The sequence below is a fragment of the Hyperolius riggenbachi genome, chromosome 10, assembly GCF_040937935.1.
Source record: "Hyperolius riggenbachi isolate aHypRig1 chromosome 10, aHypRig1.pri, whole genome shotgun sequence".
NCBI lineage: Eukaryota > Metazoa > Chordata > Amphibia > Anura > Hyperoliidae > Hyperolius > Hyperolius riggenbachi.
In genome coordinates this window covers 292,737,325-292,754,398 of record NC_090655.1, presented here as the reverse complement: position 1 = coordinate 292,754,398, position 17,074 = coordinate 292,737,325, and the positions used below count along the sequence as shown (strand labels likewise).

The 17,074-nt window shown below is 47.6% G+C and overlaps 1 pseudogene; it reads right to left on the bottom strand.

Annotated features, from left to right (window-relative positions):
- LOC137537307 (uncharacterized) overlaps positions 1 to 17,074 on the bottom strand; it is an 83,922-nt pseudogene that overhangs the window by 7,419 nt on the left and 59,429 nt on the right.

Sequence of the window (17,074 nt, the reverse complement as noted above, 5' to 3'; positions counted from 1 at the left end):
GAGAGCGATCCCGCCCAGTCCAGGTTGGGCACCCCGAGTGGAGTCGGGTTTAACACCTCCACCTGCTACAAGTGGTTGGTTCCTTCTCCATGCAACCCATTTTTGTGAGTAACATCCTACTATTTATACACTTATCCCCTTGTAGCTACATATTGCGCTATTTGGGCTTCCGTTGTCTCTGCTTTCTAAGGTGCCAAGACACCCCACATTCAAATACTTCCCAACGTAAATTCACTTTCTTGTGTGCCAAGTAGGGATACCCTATGAGAGACCACTAAATGTGTTGATAAAATACCATTATAGCAAATAATCTCCCTCCAGAAAGCCCAGCCTCTGGCCAATCCCAGAACATGTGGAAGAAGGTTCCGGAACCCACAGCACACCCAGGGCAGTTGGGAGTATTTGAGGCATCTAACTTGTGCATACATTCCAGTGTTAAATATGTGGAAGAATGTAAACTGTATTAATCAGTCTTTCACCGATATTGGGACAAAGTCTTGTAGGATTTGCTCCCAATCAGGGCTGTGGAGTCGGTACAAAAATTTTCCGACTCCAACTCCGACTCCTTAGTTTATGAAATCAATACTCCGACTCCGGGTACCCAAAATGGCTCCGACTCCTCGACTCCGACTCCTTAGTCTAATACTTAACAGGGATGTGGATTTTGTACAAAAAATCAGCCGACTCCCGACTCCGACTCCTCAGTTTATGAAATCAACGACTCCGACTCCGGGTGCCCAAAATTGCCCCGACTCCTCGACTCAGACTCCGACTCCACAGTACTGCTGACGAGCCCTCAGTCTGGGATCTGTAAGAAGTGATGTAAGGAGGGATTGTCCTGTAAGGGGGTATGTGGGGATAGTTTCCTAGTCCCACCAGTATATTTTATCATATCTGTCCATACTTTGACTGTAGTGGTCATGGGTGTTGTGCATCTGCAGTCATTCTTTGTGCCAGGAAGAACCAGTAATGTTAGTGCTTGGTAAGACCCCAGACTGGCTGCCTCTACTGCTACAGCAGACTTACGTTACCAGAACCGCTGCACAGTGATATACAGTGGCTTGCAAAAGTATTCGGCCCCCTTGCAGTTTTCCACATTTTGTCACATTACTGCCACAAACATGAATCAATTTTACTGGAATTCCACGTGAAAGACCAATACAAAGTGGTGTACACATGAGAAGTGGAACGAAAATCATACATCATTCCAAACATTTTTTTTTTAAATAACTGCAAAGTGGGGTGTGCGTAGTTATTCAGCAAAACAGCTCCAGCTCAGTCAGATTAGTTGGACAGCGTTTGTGAACAGCAGTTTTCAGATCTTGCCACAGATTCTCGATTGGATTTAGATCTGGACTTTGACTGGGCCATCCTAACACATGGATATGTTTTGTTTTAAACCATTCCATTGTTGCCCTGGCTTTATGTTTAGGGTCATTGTCCTGCTGGAAGGTGAACCTCCTCCCCAGTCTCAAGTCTTTTGCAGACTCCAAGAGGTTTTCTTCCAAGATTTACCCTGTATTTGGCTCCACCCATCTTCCCATCAACTCTCACCAGCTTCCCTGTCCCTGCTGAAGAGAAGCAACCCCAGAGCATGATGCTGCCACCACCATATTGGACAGTGGGGATGGTGTGTTCAGAGTGTTGTGCAGTGAATCTGTGAATGCATTTGTTTGAACATTTGCATGTGAGAGTGCGAAGGGTTAATAGATTTTTGCTGTTTTCTAGCCACACCCCCCTTTCCTTTATAACTTATTTAATGTCCTAACTAGAGGCGATGTGCCTGGATATATGTATTTCTATTTTTACTACTGACCCCTGTGGCTAGGGTCTAATTCAGTGCACTCCCTCCTTCCCCTGTATGTGTTTGGCAGCATGCACACAGCTTATGCTGGTGTATGCACATGGTGCACATGGATACATAATGTTAGCTCCCTTGTGCGATTGGTAAGATGCGCTATCTGTCCCAGGAGAGGACGTCAGGAATGTGTTTGCATGAATGTGTTTGCATGTCTGTACTATGCATGTTACAGGGCCAGAGTTAGGACACCTATGTTTACCTGGGTACTTCTGCGCAGTATAGGTGACTAAGCATAAGAATGCATTCTTCTGTGAACTAAAACCCCGGCTTTTAACTTAGCTGTAGGGATAACAGTGGTGCCTGCATGAGTGAATCTTTTAATGCATTTGTTTGAACATTTGCATGTGAGAGTGCGAAGGGTTAATAGATTTTTGCTGTCTTTTTTATCGTCACCGACTTGCCGTCTTGAGTTTGGCCGGGAATAGCATGGCCTTTATATGCATAAAAAGAGCACCTCATCTTCTTCATCTCTGCGGTAAAATCAGGGAAAATTAGCAAGCGTGAGCGTTCATGTGTGGACTCTCCGCTTGCCGAGCTGCTGAGAGGATGGTGCCCCCCCCCCATCTCTGTAACTGAGAAGCTTGAAGATAATCGGGGGCGGGGGAATGCCAGCAGGACTTCTCCAGGCGGGAATGCGGTGTGCTCTCTCAATGGCAAAGAACGTGGAGAAAGTGCTTTCAGGGAGAAGATTCAAGAGATCCTGTCTCTGCCTTCGGGAAACCCCCAGGATACGTAGATTATTTCTGCGGTTGCGATTTTCCGCATCACAGAGCTCTAGTTGCTGAAGCCTCTGCTGAGTGGCCGGGATGGTGACGCCGAGCGCTGACTGTATCCTCTGTATCCGAGACTCAGTGTTCCAACTCCTTCACTCTCTCTCACATCTCAGCACCTTCCGCTCTGATCAGTCCCATCCCTGCTTCAATCTTGTCAGTCTTTAGTGTAAGGGTGGACCGGGACATCTTGTTCTGCTGAATTGGGATACGTGGGCGTCTCCTCTTCCTCGGGGACCGGGCATGCTGAGAGATCGAGGTAGCAGGAGAGCCCTCTGGTGAGCGACTTCTCGCCCTTGCCTGTGTTATTTTTTGCAGGCCATTGCGGCGTGCTGGGCGCATTGTACAGGGAGGGCTGCAGTGAGAGATGTGACAGTCAGGTAGGCCCGCAGCTCTGTACGTCGCACCCAGATGGGACTGTTTCTTCTGCCGTTGACTCAGCCGGGGGAGCCAAGCCAGCTCTCCAGCATGGTCAGTAGTTTCCCCGATCTCTGGAGAAGGAGCAGGCTAGGTTTGTGCCAGTAGACAGCTAATTACACCAATAAACGAGGACGCTGAGCAGCGGAGCTCATAGACCCACAACCGCTTAGGTCACCATCTTGACCACACCCCTGGCAACTCCTTTAAAGTGGACCTGAACTCTTGCACAGGACTGAAGGAAAACAGAGAAATGCACCCTGTATGTATTTATAGAGTTGAGCCTGTCTAATACCCCCTCATCTGTGACTGATCACAAGTGTAATTTGATCTCTTCAGCTGTGTCAGCCCAGGAATCTCCTCTGCCACAGCAGAGTTGTTATTTTGTAAACACAGAATGTTTACAATATGTCTGCTTCCATGAAAGCAGTAAGTAGACACAATGCAGATTTATTGCAGGATTTGTATCAGCTGTAACAATAACATTTCTATAGCATTTTTCTCCCATAGGACTCACAGCGCTGATTTAAGGATAGTCAGTGAGTTGCTGATAATTCCAAGTTGATGCAAAGTTTATGTAGATCAGAAATGGACCAAATGCAGCAGCCGCATAACGTTGCATATAATTAGCATACAATTTGCATCATCTCAGAGTTATTTGCATGTCATTGCCCCTCCCTACAGCTAAAGCATTGGCCATACATGGAAAGCAGTAAATGGTAGAGCTTGATGAGACAATGGCAGCAATGTGTTACTCCTGTGACATGGACTGTGGAAGGGCTGCAGGGGGGGGGGGGAGGCTTGGCCCCGTACCATGGACCATGCAGGCTGGTATAGCTCATTGTGTAAAGCCCCAGGCGGCCGGATCTCCGCATTCTGTCTATCCCAACCTGTATGGGGGATGAGGGGTTACAGAGGCTCGGGAGGGGGGACCCCACGTCATTTATTTGTATACTTCCCACACTCTGAATATATATAAAACAATAAAAATAAATAGTTATATAAATGTTAATATATTATCTCCGTTTTAGCGCAGTAACTTTGCTACTTTTTTTACTCTAACATTGATTTTCTCAAATACTATAAAGTCTTTATGAAAAATGTGTTTCCTCTTGTCGCACTTTCCTTCTTAACATATTCTGGGGCTTTCCTATTAACCGCTAAAGTCGGCAGCCGTTAAAACATTTCCCACACTCAGAACAAGAACTTTACAGTTGATTTCCTCAAAAAGTATGCGAACGCGGGATTTTAACAAAATACTTTGTGTTAAATGTGAACGGCAAACAGTCCTTGTTCACCAGGAACTGTACACCAGAGAACTGTTCAGGCCGTCCGTAACAGCCACACCAGCAATAAACATACACATTACCTCTATATTTCTGCCGATTACTCACCTGTTCTGCCCTCTGTAACATTGTCCTCCTCTTTACTTGTCCTCATCATGTCACCCTCCTCCATAGACTGCTGATCACTCCTCACATATGTCTCTTCTTCCTCTTTACTTGTCCTCATCATGCCTCTCTCCTCCATAGACTGCTGATCACTCCTCGCATATGTCTCTTCTTCTTCCTCTTTACTTGTCCTCCTCATGTCACCCTTCTCCATAGACTGCTGATCACTCCTCACATATGTCTCTTCTTCTTCCTCTTTACTTGTCCTCCTCATGTCACTCTCCTCCATAGACTGCTGATCACTCCTCACATATGTCTCTTCTTCTTCCTCTTTACTTGTCCTCATCATGTCTCCCTCCTCCATAGACTGCTGATCACTCCTCACATACATATCTTCTTCTTCCTCTTTACATGTCCTCATCATGTCTCCCTCCTCCATAGACTGCTGATCACTCCTCACATATGTCTCTTCTTCTTCCTCTTTACATGTCCTCATCATGTCTCCCTCCTCCATAGACTGCTGATCACTCCTCACATACGTCTCTTCTTCTTCCTCTTTACATGTCCTCCTCATGTCACTCTCCTCCATAGACTGCTGATCACTCCTCACATATGTCTCTTCTTCTTCCTCTTTACTTGTCCTCCTCATGTCACCCTTCTCCATAGACTGCTGATCACTCCTCACATATGTCTCTTCTTCCTCCTCTTTACTTGTCCTCATCATGTCACCCTCCTCCATAGACTGCTGATCACTCCTCACATATGTCTCTTCTTCTTCCTCTTTACTTGTCCTCATCATGTCACCCCCCTCCATAGACTGCTGATCACTCCTCACATACGTCTCTTCTTCTTCCTCTTTACATGTCCTCCTCATGTCACCCTCCACCATAGACTGCTGATCACTCCTCACATATGTCTCTTCTTCTTCCTCTTTACTTGTCCCCATCATGTCTCCCTCCTCCATAGACTGCTGATCACTCCTCGCATATGTCTCTTCTTCCTCTTTACTTGTCCTCATCATGTCTCCCTCCTCCATAGACTGCTGATCACTCCTCACATATGTCTCTTCTTCTTCCTCTTTACTTGTCCCCATCATGTCACCCTCCTCCATAGACTGCTGATCACTCCTCACATACGTCTCTTCTTCTTCCTCTTTACTTGTCCCCATCATGTCACCCTCTTCCATAGACTGCTGATCACTCCTCACATACGTCTCTTCTTCCTCTTTACTTGTCCTCATCAGGTCTCCCTCCTCCATAGATTGCTGATCACTCCTCACATATGTCTCTTCTTCTTCCTCTTTACTTGTCCTCCTCATGTCACCCTTCTCCATAGACTGCTGATCACTCCTCACATATGTCTCTTCTTCCTCCTCTTTACTTGTCCTCATCATGTCACCCTCCTCCATAGACTGCTGATCACTCCTCACATATGTCTCTTCTTCTTCCTCTTTACTTGTCCTCATCATGTCACCCCCCTCCATAGACTGCTCATCACTCCTCACATACGTCTCTTCTTCTTCCTCTTTACATGTCCTCCTCATGTCACTCTCCTCCATAGACTGCTGATCACTCCTCACATATGTCTCTTCTTCTTCCTTTTTACTTGTCCCCATCATGTCTCCCTCCTCCATAGACTGCTGATCACTCCTCACATATGTCTCTTCTTCTTCCTCTTTACTTGTCCCCATCATGTCACCCTCCTCCATAGACTGCTGATCACTCCTCACATACGTCTCTTCTTCTTCCTCTTTACTTGTCCCCATCATGTCACCCTCTTCCATAGACTGCTGATCACTCCTCACATACGTCTCTTCTTCCTCTTTACTTGTCCTCATCAGGTCTCCCTCCTCCATAGATTGCTGATCACTCCTCACATACGTCTCTTCTTCTTCCTCTTTACATGTCCTCATCATGTCACCCTCCTCCATAGACTGCTGATCACTCCTCACATATGTCTCTTCTTCTTCCTCTTTACTTGTCCTCATCATGTCACCCTCCTCCATAGACTGCTGATCACTCCTCACATATGTCTCTTCTTCCTCTTTACTTGTCCTCATCATGTCTCCCTCCTCCATAGACTGCTGATCACTCCTCACATATGTCTCTTCTTCCTCTTTACTTGTCCTCATCATGTCACCCTCCTTCATAGACTGCTGATCACTCCTCACATACGTCTCTTCTTCTTCCTCTTTACTTGTCCTCATCATGTCACCCTCCTTCATAGACTGCTGATCACTCCTCACATACGTCTCTTCTTCTTCCTCTTTACTTGTCCTCATCATGTCTCCCTCCTCCATAGACTGCTGATCACTCCTCACATATGTCTCTTCTTCCTCTTTACTTGTCCTCATCATGTCTCCCTCCTCCATAGACTGCTGATCACTCCTCACATATGTCTCTTCTTCCTCTTTACTTGTCCTCATCATGTCTCCCTCCTCCATAGACTGCTGATCACTCCTCACATATGTCTCTTCTTCTTCCTCTTTACTTGTCCCCATCATGTCACCCTCCTCCATAGACTGCTGATCACTCCTCACATACGTCTCTTCTTCTTCCTCTTTACTTGTCCCCATCATGTCACCCTCTTCCATAGACTGCTGATCACTCCTCACATACGTCTCTTCTTCCTCTTTACTTGTCCTCATCAGGTCTCCCTCCTCCATAGATTGCTGATCACTCCTCACATACGTCTCTTCTTCTTCCTCTTTACATGTCCTCATCATGTCACCCTCCTCCATAGACTGCTGATCACTCCTCACATATGTCTCTTCTTCTTCCTCTTTACTTGTCCTCATCATGTCACCCTCCTCCATAGACTGCTGATCACTCCTCACATATGTCTCTTCTTCCTCTTTACTTGTCCTCATCATGTCTCCCTCCTCCATAGACTGCTGATCACTCCTCACATATGTCTCTTCTTCCTCTTTACTTGTCCTCATCATGTCACCCTCCTTCATAGACTGCTGATCACTCCTCACATACGTCTCTTCTTCTTCCTCTTTACTTGTCCTCATCATGTCTCCCTCCTCCATAGACTGCTGATCACTCCTCACATATGTCTCTTCTTCCTCTTTACTTGTCCTCATCATGTCTCCCTCCTCCATAGACTGCTGATCACTCCTCACATATGTCTCTTCTTCTTCCTCTTTACTTGTCCTCATCATGTCACCCTCCACCATAGACTGCTGATCACTCCTCACATATGTCTCTTCTTCCTCTTTACTTGTCCTCATCATGTCACCCTCCACCATAGACTGCTGATCACTCCTCACATACGTCTCTTCTTCCTCTTTACTTGTCCTCATCATGTCACCCTCCTCCATAGACTGCTGATCACTCCTCACATATGCCTCTTCTTCCTTTTTACATGTCCTCATCATGTCACCCTCCTCCATAGACTGCTGATCACTCCTCACATATGTCTCTTCTTCCTCTTTACTTGTCCTCATCATGTCACCCTCCTTCATAGACTGTTGATCACTCCTCACATATGTCTCTTCTTCCTCTTTACTTGTCCTCATCATGTCACCCTCCTCCATAGACTGCTGATCACTCCTCACATACGTCTCTTCTTCTTCCTCTTTACTTGTCCTCATCATGTCACTCTTCTCCATAGACTGCTGATCACTCCTCACATACGTCTCTTCTTCTTCCTCTTTACATGTCCTCATCATCTCACCCTCCTCCATAGACTGCTGATCACTCCTCACATATGTCTCTTCTTCCTCTTTACTTGTCCTCATCATGTCACCCTCCTCCATAGTCTGCTGATCACTCCTCACATATGTCTCTTCTTCCTCTTTACTTGTCCTCATCATGTCACCCTCCTCCATAGACTGCTGATCAGTCCTCACATATGTCTCTTCTTCCTCTTTACTTGTCCTCATCATGTCACCCTCCTCCATAGACTGCTGATCACTCCTCACATATGTCTCTTCTTCCTCTTTACTTGTCCTCATCATGTCACCCTCCTCCATAGACTGCTGATCAGTCCTCACATATGTCTCTTCTTCCTCTTTACTTGTCCTCATCATGTCACCCTCCTCCATAGACTGCTGATCACTCCTCACATATGTCTCTTCTTCCTCTTTACATGTCCTCATCATGTCACCCTCCTCCATAGACTGCTGATCACTCCTCACATACGTCTCTTCTTCTTCCTCTTTACTTGTCCTCATCATGTCACCCTCCTCCATAGACTGCTGATCACTCCTCACATATGTCTCTTCTTCTTCCTCTTTACTTCTCCTCATCATGTCACCCTCCTCCATAGACTGCTGATCACTCCTCACATACGTCTCTTCTTCTTCCTCTTTACATGTCCTCATCAGGTCTCCCTTCTCCACAGACTGCTGATCACTCCTTACATATGTCTCTTCTTCTTCCTCTTTACATGTCCTCATCATGTCACCCTCCTCCATAGACTGCTGATCACTCCTCACATACGTCTCTTCTTCTTCCTCTTTACTTGTCATCATCACGTCACCCTCCCCCATAGACTGCTGATCACTCCTCACATACGTCTCTTCTTCTTCCTCTTTACATGTCCTCATCATGTCACCCTGCTCCATAGACTGCTGATAACTCCTCATATATGTCTCTTCTTCTTCCTCTTTACATGTCCTCATCATGTCACCCTGCTCCATAGACTGCTGATCACTCCTCACATACGTCTCTTCTTCTTCATCTTTGGTTTCAACTTTTACACCAATCAGTCCTTCACTCTAAGTGCAGAAAATGATATCATACATCTTACACATATGATTATTAGCAAGCTGAGGCTACACAGAATGAAAACAACAAATCTTGAGTGTATGGAGACCCTCAGTCCCACCTACCTGATAATGCTGAGGGATGGTGGGATCTTCCTGTGGACAATCCCGGGAATAAAGAGGACCTGTACATCTCTCTGGTGGGTTTCTGTTACCGGATACATCTGTAGGAAACACACACACTGACTGAATACATTGTCTCTATGTGATTATCAGATGATGGGGGATCTAGGTGGGCAATCCTGGGAATAAAGAGGACCTGTACATCTCTCTGGTGGGCTTCTGTTACTGGATACATCTGTAGGAAACACACACACTGACTGAATACATTGTGTCTATGTGTTTATCAGATGATGGGGGATCTAGGTGGAGAATCCTGGGAATAAAGAGGACCTGTACATCTCTCTGGTGGGTTTCTGTTACTGGATACATTTGTAGGAAACACACACACTGACTGAATACATTGTCTCTATGTGATTATCAGATGATGGGGGATCTAGGTGGACAATCCCGGGAATAAAGAGGACCTGTACATCTCTCTGGTGGGTTTCTGTTACTGGATATATCTGTAGGAAACACACACACTGACTGAATACATTGTCTCTATGTGATTATCAGATGATGGGGGATCTAGGTGGACAATCCTGGGAATAAAGAGGACCTGTACATCTCTCTGGTTGGTTTCTGTTACTGGATACATCTGTAGGAAACACACACACTGACTGAATACATTGTGTCTATGTGTTTATCAGATGATGGGGGATCTAGGTGGACAATCCTGGGAATAAAGAGGACCTGTACATCTCTCTGGTTGGTTTCTGTTACTGGATACATCTGTAGGAAACACACACACTGACTGAATACATTGTCTCTATGTGTTTATCAGATGATGGTGGATCTAGGTGGACAATCCTGGGAATAAAGAGGACCTGTACATCTCTCTGGTGGGTTTCTGTTACTGGATACATCTGTAGGAAACACACACACTGACTGAATACATTGTCTCTATGTGATTATCAGATGATGGGGGATCTAGGTGGACAATCCTGGGAATAAAGAGGACCTGTACATCTCTCTGGTGGGTTTCTGTTACTGGATACAGCTGTAGGAAACACACACTGACTGAATACATTGTCTCTATGTGTTTATCAGATGATGGGGGATCTAGGTGGACAATCCTGGGAATAAAGAGAACCTGTACATCTCTCTGGTGGGTTTCTGTTACTGGATACATCTGCAGGAAACACACACACTGACTGAATACATTGTCTCTATGTGATTATCAGATGATGGGGGATCTAGGTGGACAATCCTGGGAATAAAGAGGACCTTTACATCTCTCTGGTGGGTTTCTGTTACTGGATACATCTGTAGGAAACACACACACTGACTGACTGAATACATTGTCTCTATGTGTTTATCAGATGATGGGGGATCTAGGTGGACAATCCTGGGAATAAAGAGGACCTGTACATCGCTCTGGTGGGTTTCTGTTACTGGATACATCTGTAGGAAACACACACACTGACTAAATACATTGTCTCTATGTGTTTATCAGATGATGGGGGATCTAGGTGGACAATACTGGGAATAAAGAGGACCTGTACATCTCTCTGGTGGGTTTCCGTTACTGGATACATCTGTAGGAAACACACACACTGACTGAATACATTGTCTCTATGTGATTATCAGATGATGGGGGATCTAGGTGGGCAATCCTGGGAATAAAGAGGACCTGTACATCTCTCTGGTGGGTTCCTGTTACTGGATACATCTGTAGGAAACACACACACTGACTGAATACATTGTCTCTATGTGATTATCAGATGATTGGGGGATCTAGGTGGACCCCAAGTACTGCTCTCTCCTGTACAAGAAATGAAAGTCTCCTCTTACCTGGTAATGTGAGGGGCGGCTGACTCTCCATCATGGCGTCCTTGTAGAGGTCCTGGTGTCCTTCTATATACTGCCCCTCCTCCATGGAGAAATAGATGAGACAATGAGCCTCCTTATTGGAACCTGACACACAGAATGATACAATCACCACCATACAAATCACTGGCTGTCACTGGATACTGTCCCATAATTCCTGGTAATGCTCAACTCACCCCGACAGCAGATCAGTGAGGATGTTGTGGGCTTCTCGTGTCTCTCAGATATCAGGGGGTGAGGTGGGGGCACCGCGATGGTCACCAGACTTCATAGAAGGGAGACTCTGTATGGAGAGACTGAAGGTAAGGTCATGTGACACTCCCAGAATCCTCCTCTCCTCTCCAGACATGTGACACCCCCAGAATCCTCCTGACCTATCCAGTCATGTGACACTCCCAGAATCCTCCGCACCTCTCCAGTCATGTGACACTCCCAGAATCCTCCTCACCTTTCCAGTCATGTGACACTCCCAGAATCCTCCTCACCTCTCCAGTCACGTCCCCTCTATGTGCTCCTCCCCATCCCAATACCTGTCCTCCCCTCCCCCACTATGTGCTCCTCCTTCACCCCAATACCTGCCCTCCCCTCCCCCACTATGTGCTCCTCCCTCACCCCAATACCTGCCCTCTCCTCCCCACTATGTGCTCCTCCCTCACCCCAATACCTGCCCTCCCCTCCCCCACTATGTGCTCCTCCCTCACCCCAATACCTGTCCTCTCCTCCCCCACTATGTGCTCCTCCCTCACCCTAATACCTGTCCTCCTCTCCCCCACTATGTGCTCCTCCCTCACCTCAATACCTGTCCTCCCCTCCCCCACTATGTGCTCCTCCCTCACCCAAATACCTGCCCTCTCCTCCCCACTATGTGCTCCTCCCCACCTCAATAACTGTCCTCCCCTCCCCCACTATGTACCCCCTAATATCTGTCCTCCCCTCCCCCACTTCATACCTGTCTCCCCATCATATGACTTATATATGCTCTTAAGTTATAATAATGTTGGTTTAAGTGAAAATATTGGAATAAATGTCTCCCATCACCTCCTGTGCTGCCAGTCCCAGCAATGTCTTGTCTCCATTTCCCGCCACTCCCATCCCTTCCTGTCTGTGCGTTCCAGCCCATCTAGCCTCTGCGTTCCAGCTGCTGGAAGGGAGAGTTTGTGATCGCCATCTTGTGGTCAGTAAGCTAACTGCAGCCTCTATTATGCTTCATGTGAAGAGGAGATAACTAGAGACCTACGAAGCGAGAAAGGGGCGGGGTTATCCTGTTTGGGCGTTTACCAGCATTTATTAACCTTTGGACTGCTGGTTATTTTTCATAAAACGATCCAGCTCTGTTTGAATAGATTTTATTAACCCCTAGCGTTACGGACGAGTTCAGCTTGTCCATGAACGCCGAGGTGGATAGCTCCGGCTAGGAGAAGTCTTTTTTTAAAAAAATTTTTAAAAACATATAGCTAGCACTTTGCTAGCTACATGTTGTATTCGATTGCCGCTGCTCCGCCGCTACGAAAGGCCCCCCCGAGACGCATAGCGCAGCCTTGCCAATCACCGCTAGGCTGCGCTATGGGGAAGATCGGAACGCCGCATGTTGGCATGCTGTCATGTCCGATCGTTGCCATGGAGACGACAGAAGCCCAAACAGGAAATCATGTTCATTGCGGGATCACGGACACGTAGGTATCGCCGAAAAAAAAAAAAAAAGGTAGACGGGGGTGCCAATGGGGGAAGTCATGTAGCTAGCACTAGGCTAGCTACACGACAGAAAAAAAATATTGAATAAAAAAAAACGCATGGCCGCGAAAATTAGAACGCCAGGGTGGTTAACCCTCCATCTACCGATGCCTAACCCTTAACTCTCCTCCACCGATGCCTAACCCCTAACCCTCCTCCTACCAATGCCTAACCCCTAACCCTCCATCTACCGATGCCTAACCCTTAACCCTCCTCCTACCAATGACTAACCCTTTACCCTCCTACCACCGATGCCTAACCCTTAACCCTCCTCCACCAATGCCTAACCCCTAACCCTCCATCTACCGATGCCTAACCCTTAACCGCCCCCCCCTCCACCGATGCCTAACCCTTAACCCTCCTCCACCGATGCCTAACCCCTAACCCTCCATCTACCGATGCCTAACCCTTAACCCCCCCCCATACCGATACCTAACACCTAACCCTCCTACCAATGCCTAACCCTTAACCCTCCTCCTACCAATGCCTAACCCCTAACCCTCCTACCAATGCCTAACCCTTAACCCTCCTCCTACCAATGCCTAACCCCTAACCCTCCTACCAATGCCTAACCCTTAACCCTCCTACCACCGATGTCTAACCCTTAACCCTCCTTCTACCGATACCTAACCCCTAACCCTCCTCCTACCAATGCCTAACCCCTAACCTTCCTCCTACCAATGCCTAACCCTTAACCCTCCTCCACTGATGCCTAACCCTTTACCCTCCTCCTACCAATGTCTAACCCTTAACCCCCCCACCACCGATGCCTAACCCTTAACCCCCCCTCCACCAATGCCTAACACCTAACCCTCTTCCACCGATGCCTAACCCTTAACCCCCCCCCTCTACCAATGCCTAACCCTTTACCCTCCTACCACTGATGCCTTAACAACCCCCCCCCCCCCCACCTCCTCAGTTCCTAAATAAGCCGAATACAACGTTTGCAGCATTTAATGTGTGGTAGTGAACGTCTGCCAGCATTTGTCTCTCACCCATCCCAGCATTACCCAGCAAGGGGGAATGTGCATTCATGTGTTGGAGGTAACGTTTGCCACATTTCATGTGTCAGAGGTTATGTTTGCTGCATTGCATGTGTCAGAGGTAACGATTGTCGCATTTCTTATTTGATAGGCAAAGTGGTTGCATTTGCTACTTTGGAGTTATATTGGTGCAGTATCTGGCATTTTGGGGCTCATAATGAATACTAAAAAGTATGCTAATACATGAACCAAAACAAACACAATTACATGAAAATGTATATATTTTGCAGCTTCAGCGCGAGCCAGCCTAGCATCATCACCAGCCAGCCGGGCATCTATACTATGGACAGGTTCATGCCGGTGAGAGATAAAACTTTCATGCACTTCATGACATTGACTATTAGCAGTCTGAGGACCTGTGTAACCCGGCGTTCCATGACTATGGAGGAGGTGACACTGACTATTAGCAGTCTGAGGAAATGTGTAACCAGGCAGTCTGTGACTATGGAGGAGGTGACACTGACTATTAGCAGTCTTAGGACCTGTGTAACCCGGCGTTCCATGACTATGGAGGAGGTGACACTGACTATTAGCAGTCTGAGGACCTGTGTAACCCGGCTGTCTGTGACTATGGAGGAGGTGACACTGACTATTAGCAGTCTTAGGACCTGTGTAACCCGGCGTTCCATGACTGTGGAGGAGGTGACACTGACTATTAGCAGTCTGAGGACCTGTGTAACCCGGCGTTCCATGACTATGGAGGAAGTGACACTGACTATTAGCAGTCTGAGGACCTGTGTAACCCGACGTTCCACGACTATGGAGGAGGTGACACTGACTATTAGCAGTCTGAGGACCTGTGTAACCCGGCTGTCTGTGACTATGGAGGAGCTGACACTGACTATTAGCAGTCTGAGGACCTGTGTAACCCGGCTGTCTGTGACTATGGAGGAGGTGACACTGACTATTAGCAGTCTGAGGACCTGTGTAACCCGGCGTTCCATGACTATGGAGGAGGTGACACTGACTATTAGCAGTCTGAGGACCTGTGTAACCCGGCTGTCTGTGACTATGGAGGAGGTAACACTGACTATTAACAGTCTGAGGACCTGTGTAACCCGGCTGTCTGTGACTATGGAGGAGGTGACACTGACTATTAGCAGTCTGAGGACCTGTGTAACCCGGCGTTCCATGACTATGGAGGAGGTGACACTGACTATTAGCAGTCTGAGGACCTGTGTAACCCGGCTGTCTGTGACTATGGAGGAGGTGACACTGACTATTAGCAGTCTGAGGACCTGTGTAACCCGGCGTTCCATGACTATGGAGGAGGTGACACTGACTATTAGCAGTCTGAGGACCTGTGTAACCCGGCGTTCCACGACTATGGAGGAGGTGACACTGACTATTAGCAGTCTGAGAACCTGTGTAAACCGGCTGTCTGTGACTATGGAGGAGGTGACACTGACTATTAGCAGTCTGAGGACCTGTGTAACCCGGCGTTCCATGACTATGGAGGAGGTGACACTGACTATTAGCAGTCTGAGGACCTGAGTAACCCGGCTGTCTGTGACTATGGAGGAGGTGACACTGACTATTAGCAGTCTGAGGACCTGTGTAACCCGAAGTTCCACGACTATGGAGGAGGTGACACTGACTATTAGCAGTCTGAGGACCTGTGTAACCTGTCGGTTCATGACTATGGAGGAGCTGACACTGACTATTAGCAGTCTGAGGACCTGTGTAAACCGGTTGTCTGTGACTATGGAGGAGGTGACACTGACTATTAGCAGTCTGAGGACCTGTGTAACCCGGCGTTGCACGACTATGGAGGAGGTGGCACTGACTATTAGCAGTCTGAGGACCTGTGTAACCCGGCTGTCTGTGACAATGGAGGAGGTGACACTGACTATTAGCAGTCTGAGGACCTGTGTAACCCGAAGTTCCACGACTATGGAGGAGGTGACACTGACTATTAGCAGTCTGAGGACCTGTGTAAACCGGCTGTCTGTGACTATGGAGGAGGTGACACTGACTATTAGCAGTCTGAGGACCTGTGTAACCCAGCATTCCATGACTATGGAGGAGGTGACACTGACTATTTGCATTCTGAGGACCTGTGTAACCCGGCTGTCTGTGACTATGGAGGAGGTGACACTGACTATTAGCAGTCTGAGGACCTGTGTAACCCGGCTGTCTGTGACTATGGAGGAGGTGACACTGACTATTAGCAGTCTGAAGACCTGTGTAACCCGGCTGTCTGTGACTATGGAGGAGGTGACACTGACTATTAGCAGTCTGAGGACCTGTGTAAACCGGCTGTCTGTGACTATGGAGGAGGTGACACTGACTATTAGCAGTCTGAGGACCTGTGTAACCCGGCTGTCTGTGACTATGGAGGAGGTGACACTGACTATTAGCAGTTTGAGGACCTGTGTAACCCGGCAGTCCATGACTATGGAGGAGGTGACACTGACTATTAGCAGTCTGAGGACCTGTGTAACCCGGCTGTCTGTGACTATGGAGGAGCTGACACTGACTATTAGCAGTCTGAGGACCTGTGTAAACCAGCTGTCTGTGACTATGGAGGAGCTGACACTGACTATTAGCAATCTGAGGACCTGTGTAACCCGGCGTTCCACGACTATGGAGGAGGTGACACTGACTATTAGCAGTCTGAGGACCTGTGTAACCCGGCGTTCCACGACTATGGAGGAGGTGACACTGACAATTAGTACTGTCTGAGGACCTGTGTAACCCGGCGTTCCATGACTATGGAGGAGGTGACACTGACTATTAGCAGTCTGAGGACCTGTGTAACCAGGCGTTCCACGACTATGGAGGAGGTGACACTGACTATTAGCAGTCTGAGGACCTGTGTAACCCGGCGTTCCACGATTATGGAGGAGGTGACACTGACTATTAGCAGTCTGAGGACCTGTGTAAACCGGCTGTCTGTAACTATGGAGGAGGTGACACTGACTATTAGCAGTCTGAGGACCTGTGTAACCCGACGTTCCATGACTATGGAGGAGGTGACACTGACTATTAGCAGTCTGAGGACCTGTGTAACCCGGCTGTCTGTGACTATGGAGGAGGTGACACTGACTATTAGCAGTCTGAGGACCTGTGTAACCCGACGTTCCACGACTATGGAGGAGGTGACACAGACTATTAGCAGTCTGAGGACCTGTGTAACCTGGCGGTCCATGACT